An 8,450-nucleotide genomic window follows, 5' to 3' on the forward strand; every position below is an offset into this window, starting at 1 on the left:
TAGCCTGTGATGTTTGTGTGGTGGGAGTGGGGTCCATGGGACTCATTTGACCAACGACTCAACAAGTTGTAACCTATTCCTGGAACTGAAGGTTTTACTTGGTGGCATAAGATGTCTGGTTGGGACATTGTCTCCCCTATTGTATGGTAACTCCATCTACATTCCTTTCAGATATGCAGATATTTAGGTTTTTCAAAAGTCCTTCAGTGTTAGTATTCCTCCCCATGTCCCTTTCTTTACATGGCCTTTCCTTCTCCTCACTGATTAATCCGATTCTACTTTCCTCTTTATCACTTTATAACACTATACTGTATTTCCTTTTCTATTGAAGATTCTCCCCTCCCCCACTGATGCCTTAATCTCTGTGGTTATTTGTTTTGAAACTCATGAATTTAAACCTTGAAAGCTGACATCCACAAGTAAGAGAATCCTTGCAATGCTTGTCTTTTTGGGTTACCTTATTCAGGATGATTGTTTCTTGCTCCACCTTTTTACCTGTGGATTTCATCATTTTGTGTTATTGATTTTTAAACAGATGAGTAATATTCCATGGTATAAATGTACTACATTTTAATTATCCATCCATGGTTGAAGGACATCTAGCCTATTTTTAATTTCTGGCTATTATGAATGGAGCAGCAATGAACAGGGAAGAGCAAGTGTCTCTGACGTAAGATGTGGAGTCCTTTGGGTGAATGCCCAAGAGAGGTACAGCTGGATCTTGCGGTGGATCAACTTTCAACCTTTTGAGGATGACCCACAATGACTTCCATAGTGGCTATGCCAGTTTATACTCCCACCAGCAACAAATATGTGTTTCCTTCTTCCAGCATATTCAACAGAACGAGCCATCATTTATTTCATTGGTCTTGGCCATTCTGACTAGGTAAGATGAAATCTCAAAGTAGTTTTGATTTGTATTTTCCTGATGGATAAGGATGCTGAAAAATTTTAAAGTGCTTCTGAGATGTTTGTGTTTCATCTTTTGAGAACTCTGTTTAGTTTTATATGCCATTTTTTAGTTGGGTTATTTGTCTTCTTGTTGTTCAACTTTCTTAGTATTTTATATTTACTTATTCTCTAACAGATGTGCAATTGGTCAAGTTTTTTTTCCTCCATTCTGTAGGCTGCCCCCTTCGCTTAAATGATGGTGAATTTTGCTGTCCAAAGCTTTTTAGCTTCATGAGATCCTGTTTACTAATTGTTGGTCTTAATGCCTGTGTTCTTTAGTGTCCTGTTCAGAAAGTCCTTTCCTGTGCCACTGAGTGCAAGCCTGTTCCCTACTTTATCTTCTGTGATGTTCCGAGTATCTGGTCTTCTATTGAGATCCTTGACTCATTTGGAGTTGAGTTTTGTGCAGGATGATAAATATGGATCTATTTGGATTCTTCTACATGCAGCCATCCAGTTTGACCAACACCATGTGTTGAAGATGCTGTCTTTTCCCCCAGCATTCATTTCCAGCTTATTTGTAAAAAATCAGGTGTTCATAGGTGTGTGGAATTATGTCTGGGTCTTTAATTCCATTCCACCTACCAACATGTCTATTCTTATACTGATACTATACTGATTTTTTTTTTTTAAATTACAATAGCTCTGCAATATAACTTGAAATCTGGGATGGTAATAGCTCTGTCAGTTCTTTTTTTATTCAGGATTCTTTTAGCTATTCTGTTTTAGTTGCTGTTTTTTGTTTGTGTTTCCATGAAGTTGAAGATTGTTTTTATTTTCCACTTCTGTGAAGAATTGTATTGGATTTTTGATGGGGATTACATTAGATCTGTAGATTGCCTTTAGTAAGATGACATTTTCACATTATCCTTATCAATCCATGAGCATGGGAGATCTTTTCATAATCTGTGTTTTCTTCCATTTCTTTCTTTACTTAAAGTTCTTTATTATACAAGCTTTCACTGGCTTGATTAGAGTTATCCCAAGATATTTTATTTTTTAAAATTTTATTGTGGATAGTCTTGATTTCTTTCCCAATCCATTTGTTGTTCATATATAGGAAAGCTACTGATAGCTAAGTGTTTAGTTTGTGTTCTGCTGTTTTGCTGAAGGTGTTTGTTAGCTGTAGAGGAGTCCTAGTGGAGTCTTTAGAGTCTCCTATGTATAAAATACTTTAATCTGAAAATAAAGATACTTTGGCTCCCTCCCTTCCTATTTACGTTCCTTTGGTCTTGTTCAGTTGTCAGACTGCTCTGGCTAGGACTTCAAGTACTGTGTTGAATAGGTATGGAGAGAATGGACAGCCTTGTCTTGTCCCTGATTTTAGTGGAAATACTTGAGTTTTTCTCTGTTTCACATTATTTTGACTGAGCTTTCCGGAAACTGCCTTTACTTTGTTGAGGTATGTCCCTTGTATCCCTAGACTCTTTAAGACTTTTATCATGAAGGGATATTGAGTTTTATCAAAGGCCCCCCCATTTTTTTGCATTCAATGAGATGATCATGTGGTTTTTGACTTCCAGTCCGTTTATGCGGTGGATTATATTTATTGACTTAAATATGTTGAGCTGAGGACCAAACCCAGGGCCTTGCACTTGTTAGTTAAGCTCTCTACCACTGAGCTAAACCCCCAACCCCGGGATAATCTTTTTGATATGTTCTTAAGTTCAGTTTGCAAGTATTTTATTGAAAATGTTTGCATCTGTGTTTATAAGGGATATTGATTCTTTTAAAATTTATTTATTTATTTATTTTCCGGAGCTGAGGACCGAACCCAGGAATTTTCTTTTTTGATGGGTTTTTGTGTAGTTTTGCCACCAGAGTAATTGTGGCTTCATAAAAATAATTGGAAAATGATCCTCCAGCATCTACTATGGAAAATAGTTTGAGGAATATAGGATTAACTCTTCTTTGAAAAGTCTTCTAGGATTCTTTAATGAATCATTTGGTGCAGGACATTCTTTGGTTAGGAAATTTTTAAATTACTGCTTCTTCACTAGGGCTTATAGATCTTCTTAAATTGTTTATTTCAACTTGATTTAACTTTGGTAGGTTGTATATGTCAAGAAATCCATCCATTTCTTTGGAGTTTGCTAGTTTGGTTGAAGAGAGATTTTTAAAGTATGTCCTTATGATTCTCCAACTTTCCTTAGTGTCTGTTATAATAGCTGTCTTTTCATCTGTAATTTTATTAATTTCTATCTTCTCCTTCTGTCCTTTTGTTAATTTGGCTAAAAGCTTGCCAATCTTATTGATTGGCTCAAAGAGTGAGCTCTTCATTGATTCTTTTGTTTGTTTTTTGGTTTGTTTCTATTTCATTGACTTCATCCCTAATTTTGATTATTTCTCTCCATATACTCTTTTTTGGTATTATTTCTTATTGTATTTTTAGAACTTCCAAGTGTATCATCAAGTTATTTATATTTGATTTCACCAGGTTCTTGTTTTGTTTTGTATGTGTAGGCACTTAGTGCTATGAATTTGCCTCTTAGAACTGCCTTCACTATGCCGCAAAGGTCTGGGGATGTTGGTTTTTCATTTTCATCCAATGCTAACGAAGTTTTAAATTTCCTTCTTGACCCAACTTTCATTCAGCAGTGAGCTGCTCAGCTTCCAACGAATTTCTACAATTTTTGTTGTTTCTATTGTTGTTGATATCTAGCTTTAATCCATGGTTATCAGGTAGGATGCAGGATGTTATTTCATTTTTTTTTATATCTGTTGAAACCTGCTTTGTGTCCTAATATGGGGTCAATTCTGGGGAAACTTCCATGGGCTGCTGAGAAGAAAACGTACCATTTAGTGTTTGGGTGTAATTTTCTGTAGATTCTGTTATGTTTATTTGATTTACAACATCATTCATCTCCAGAATTTCTCTGTTTAGTTCATGTCTGGATGACTTGTCTATTGGTGAAAGTGGAGTATTAAAGTCACCTACTATCACTGCATCAGGATTAACGTGATTTTAGCTGTAACAATGTTTCCTTTATGAATGTGGGTGCCCTTCTGTTTGGTGCATAAATGCTTAGAATTGTGATATCCTCTGGGATTCCTCCTTTGATGAGTATGTAGTATCCTTAGAATTGTGATATCCTCTGGGATTCCTCCTTTGATGAGTATGTAGTATCCTTCTCTGTTTCTCCTGATTTATACTCCTTTAGGAATCCCTGTCAATTTACAGAACAGCTCTCTACCAGGAACCCACATTGGCCACATTTGGCTGGGACCCAGAATTACTCTTTCCCAGGGACCCCACAGTCACCACACTTGGCTTGGACCCGGCTTGGGCAACAGCAGCCAAAGAACAGAATACCCACCTAATTAAGGATGAGACCAGTTACCTACACCAAGAAAATCATGACTCCAGATGCCTTCATCCACTTTCCATGTCTGGCTAGCTGAGGGCTGAACAAAGAATAGCCTGTTCAAACGGGAGTGTCTTTGGAAGCCTGATGTTGGATTTAAACTGCAAATTAACTCTTCCCTGAGCCTCTGCTGTGGCTGTGCATGTTGGTGGGCCTCATGTCTTAGTTAGGTTCCCATTGCTGTGATAAAACACCATGAGTATGACTCGCGGAGGAAAAGGTTTATTTCAGCTTACGTTTCCAGGTTACAGTCCACCACTGAAAGAGGCTGCAACAGGGAATCAAGGCAGAAGCATGGAGTCAGGAACTGAAGCAAAGGCCACAGAGGACTGCTGCTTGCTGCCTCCTCCCTCATGGCTTGCTCATACACCCCAGCACCACCTACCCAATGGTGGCACCATCCACAATGAAGTAGACTTTTTCATGTCAACTGTCAATCAAGAAAATGCCTTACAGGCTTGCCTACAGGTCAGTCTGGTGGGGGCATTTCTCTGCTGAGATTCCCTCATCCCAAATAACTCGTCATTTGTGCCAGCTGGTGTCACGTTGACAAAACACTAGCCAACACACTTGTCAAGTTTCCAGAAATCACTTGGGTCAGTTCCTTAAAATAAACCTTCCTCAAAATAGATAGATGGACGAATAGATTATAGATAGATGGATGGTAGATAAAGATAGATGCATATGTACACATAGACAGAGAGATAGAAAATAGATATTCATTTTCTGTTGATTCTCTTCCTTTAAAAAAAGATTTATTTATTTTATTTGTGTGGATGTTTTCCTTGCATACATGTCTGTATACCATGCACATGCTTGCATTGGATTCCCTGGATATGGAATTACAGACAGTTGTTAGTCATTATGTGAGTGCTGGGAATTGAACCTCGGGTCCTCTGGAAGAGCAGCCAGTGCTCTCAACCACTGAGCACCTCTCTAGACCCACCATTGATTCTTCTTCTCTTAGGAACCTGGAATAATTCAGAGAGGTTGAAACTAAACAGAGTAGTGAAGCTCTTCATAAGTAGTTCTTAACCTGTGGGCCATGGCCCTTTGGGGCATCAAATGTCCTTTCACAAGGGTCGCCTAAGATGATCAGAAAACACAGATATTTGCATTATGATTCATCACAGTAGCAAAATTACAGTTATGAAGAAACAACAAAAATAATTTTGTGGTTGGGAGTCCCCACCACAAGAGGAACTATATTAGAAGGTTGCAGCATTAGGAAGGTTGAGAACCACTGCTCTATACCTTGCATGTGTAAGTTGTCTCTCCAAAGTTTAGTATCGAAGGGGAGTGGGTTGCACCTACAGGAGAATCCAGTGGCTCTACCATTAACACAGACATCTGAGAAAGGAACTATATCCCTCATTATTAAAAATTAAATTAGGCACCAAAGCAATACTTATTCTGCCATAAATGATACTTACCATCAGAAAGTGATTTATTCTGAGTTCCAGAGTATTCATTAAACCTCCCTACTTCTAAACAATGCTCTGGATACCTACAGGTACCTCTGTTTTGTCTCAAATGATGACTGAAGTGGGTCACACTACTGTGAATCTCAGAGGGCCAACACTAGTTTGAACTTGAGTTAAAATCCTGATGTTGAGGTTGAGGAGATAGATTTATTGGTTAAGTGCACACTGTGCAAGCTTGAGGGCCTGAGTTTGATCCTCAGAACCCTTGAAAAACAAAAGCCAGGTATGATGGTGCTTATAATCCCAGCACTGGGGAAGGGGAGATGGGAGGAGCCATGTAGCCTGCTGTGCAGCTGCCCTCCCCTGCCTGGGGAGTTGCTGGCTAATAATAGACCTTGTCACAAAAAGGGGGAGGGGAGGTGGGTCATGCCTGAGTAATGACACCTAAGATTGTCCTCTGGCCTACACACACACACACACACACACACACACACACACACACACACATACTGACACCCACACATATACCGACACCCACACACATATGTATACACATGTTGATGGGATGGACTGTTGAGCCATTGCCAGATCATGTAGGATAAAGGTGGTTTTAAGTTTTTTTTCTAATAGGTTGCTTGCACTGACCTTATTTGCTCTATCACTGCGTTAAGCAGGCTGGGAGAAAGCCTGTTCATACAACATGATGAGGCTTCAGCAGCTGGACCTAGTGCTTTTGGAACATCCCCAGGGACCCTGTGTAGAGGCTTGCATATCCTTGGCCCTTCCAGATACCCTCATTTCTGCTATAATACAATATACTGGTCTGAACTCCTGGGTGCCATCAAGTGCTAGGCGCCATCAAGAAGGAGGGCAAGAGAGATGGATAGATGTCTTCTTGATTTAATAAGTCAAATCAGATTCAACTAATAGCATTTCAGAGATTTTTTTCTGAATAATTTTGTCGTTGGGAACTTGCTATAAAACTTGCTTGGCAACTTAGTCTGGCCTCAGTTGAGAGACCACAGCGGGAGAAGCTGGCCATTGGGAGGGTGAGCCTCCAGGGATAATCATGTTTTGTGGTTGTGTGGTCAGTTCTTAACACAGAGTCTATGAAGTGGTTTCAGAGCCTTCTCTGCAGAAGAGACCTTAGCAAAAAGAACCAGAGTTGCTCAGTCCACGCTCTTCGAACTGTCTCCTACACCACTCAACCTCAAGGTCACCTGAATAATGATTACCTTAGTTAACTGAAGTGTATTCATTACTTTTGAGACCTCTCAGCCTTCCAGGCAGGGTTGACTCAGAGTACACAATGATTCCCAGGCTTGAGTCCTTTGGCCAGAAGTTTGCTGACATAAGTAAATGTTGAAAGTTCTGGAAAGGCAGTTTCTTTGTTCACCATATCCCTAGGTCACTGATCACTTCCTTTCAGGAATGAAGAAGGGGATTGTGAGTTTGTAGTCATTCACAATGCTCCCTCACCTTCCCTATTTTAAAGAGAAAAGAAACCATCCTGGGAAGGTGCTCAGCATAGATGGGATGGAGATCTTTCCACATGAGGGGCTGTTGATGGAGCAAGGTGTCTCTAGCCCACAGAAGAACTGAGCCATACAACACTTGCTAGTATTCAAGACCCCGCCACAAGGGCAGGAGGGAAGGGCAGAATAGGCCTATGAATTAGAGGAGTATGAAGAGACATAGAGGTCTCTAGAAGATTCCCTCTGGGGAAGAGCGTTCTTGATTTAGGCTTGTCCAACTATGAGAGAGTGCATTCCCTAACCCTGGACAAGTCCAAGGATGGACATGAGGGGAACTCAGTGAAGATGGAGTTACAGAGGATGGTTTGAGACTGGAGACACCTGATGATGCTTGAAGACCTTTCGATGGTTACAACCTCAGGGGGGCTGTCGGCATTTAGTGAGTAGAGGCTGGGCTGCTGCTCAAATCCTACAATGCACAGACAACTCCCACCACAAAGAACCATCCAGCTCTAATTATGCACAACGTCAAGGCTGAGGAAGCCAGCTTGGGCAAACTAAGAGCATGGTCCCAGGTAATCACCCCTTCCCATCTGTCTGGTACTTCAGAAGACTGTGGAAGTTAATTAATGATATACGAGGACTATCCAGAACTCGAGGAGATCGTGTGGTAAGATTCTGAGTTGGTGAAGCTCAGAAATGTGTTTTCCCCTTTGGACTATATTTTGGGATTCTGGCCATCTTTACTCTCGCCAAAACTATGAGTCTGTTATTCTCTAAAAAGCAAAATTTCTGTTCCCACCACTTCCACCTACTACTGCATACAAGTTGGGAGGTGAGGCATACAAACCGAGGGAGGAATTATGTGTGTGTGTGCGCGCGAGCCTGTGTTTGGAACAGTGCAAAATAAGCAAACTGAGGGGTTTGTGGCAAAATTTACCTCAATGGCTTCTAAAAATTACCCCCATATCACTTCTAAAATTATCTTTCATAATTCTTTTTATGTCTTCTGGGTGATGAAATTCACCAACTCCCAAACAAGCTACAATGGAGCTTGTTCTTGCCACAGCACTCATGCTCAGAGTCCGAGGAGCAGATGGAGCTGAGGTTGGCTCTTGGATCTGCTGATTATCATCTAGGTAATGGACAAATGAGTTATTTAGCCTTTCTGAGCCTCAGGTTCCTGATTTATAAAATGGGGTGAATAACCCTGGCCTCAAAGGATAGCTGCAAAG

This window comes from Onychomys torridus, chromosome 13, assembly GCF_903995425.1.
Source record: "Onychomys torridus chromosome 13, mOncTor1.1, whole genome shotgun sequence".
Lineage (NCBI taxonomy): Eukaryota > Metazoa > Chordata > Mammalia > Rodentia > Cricetidae > Onychomys > Onychomys torridus.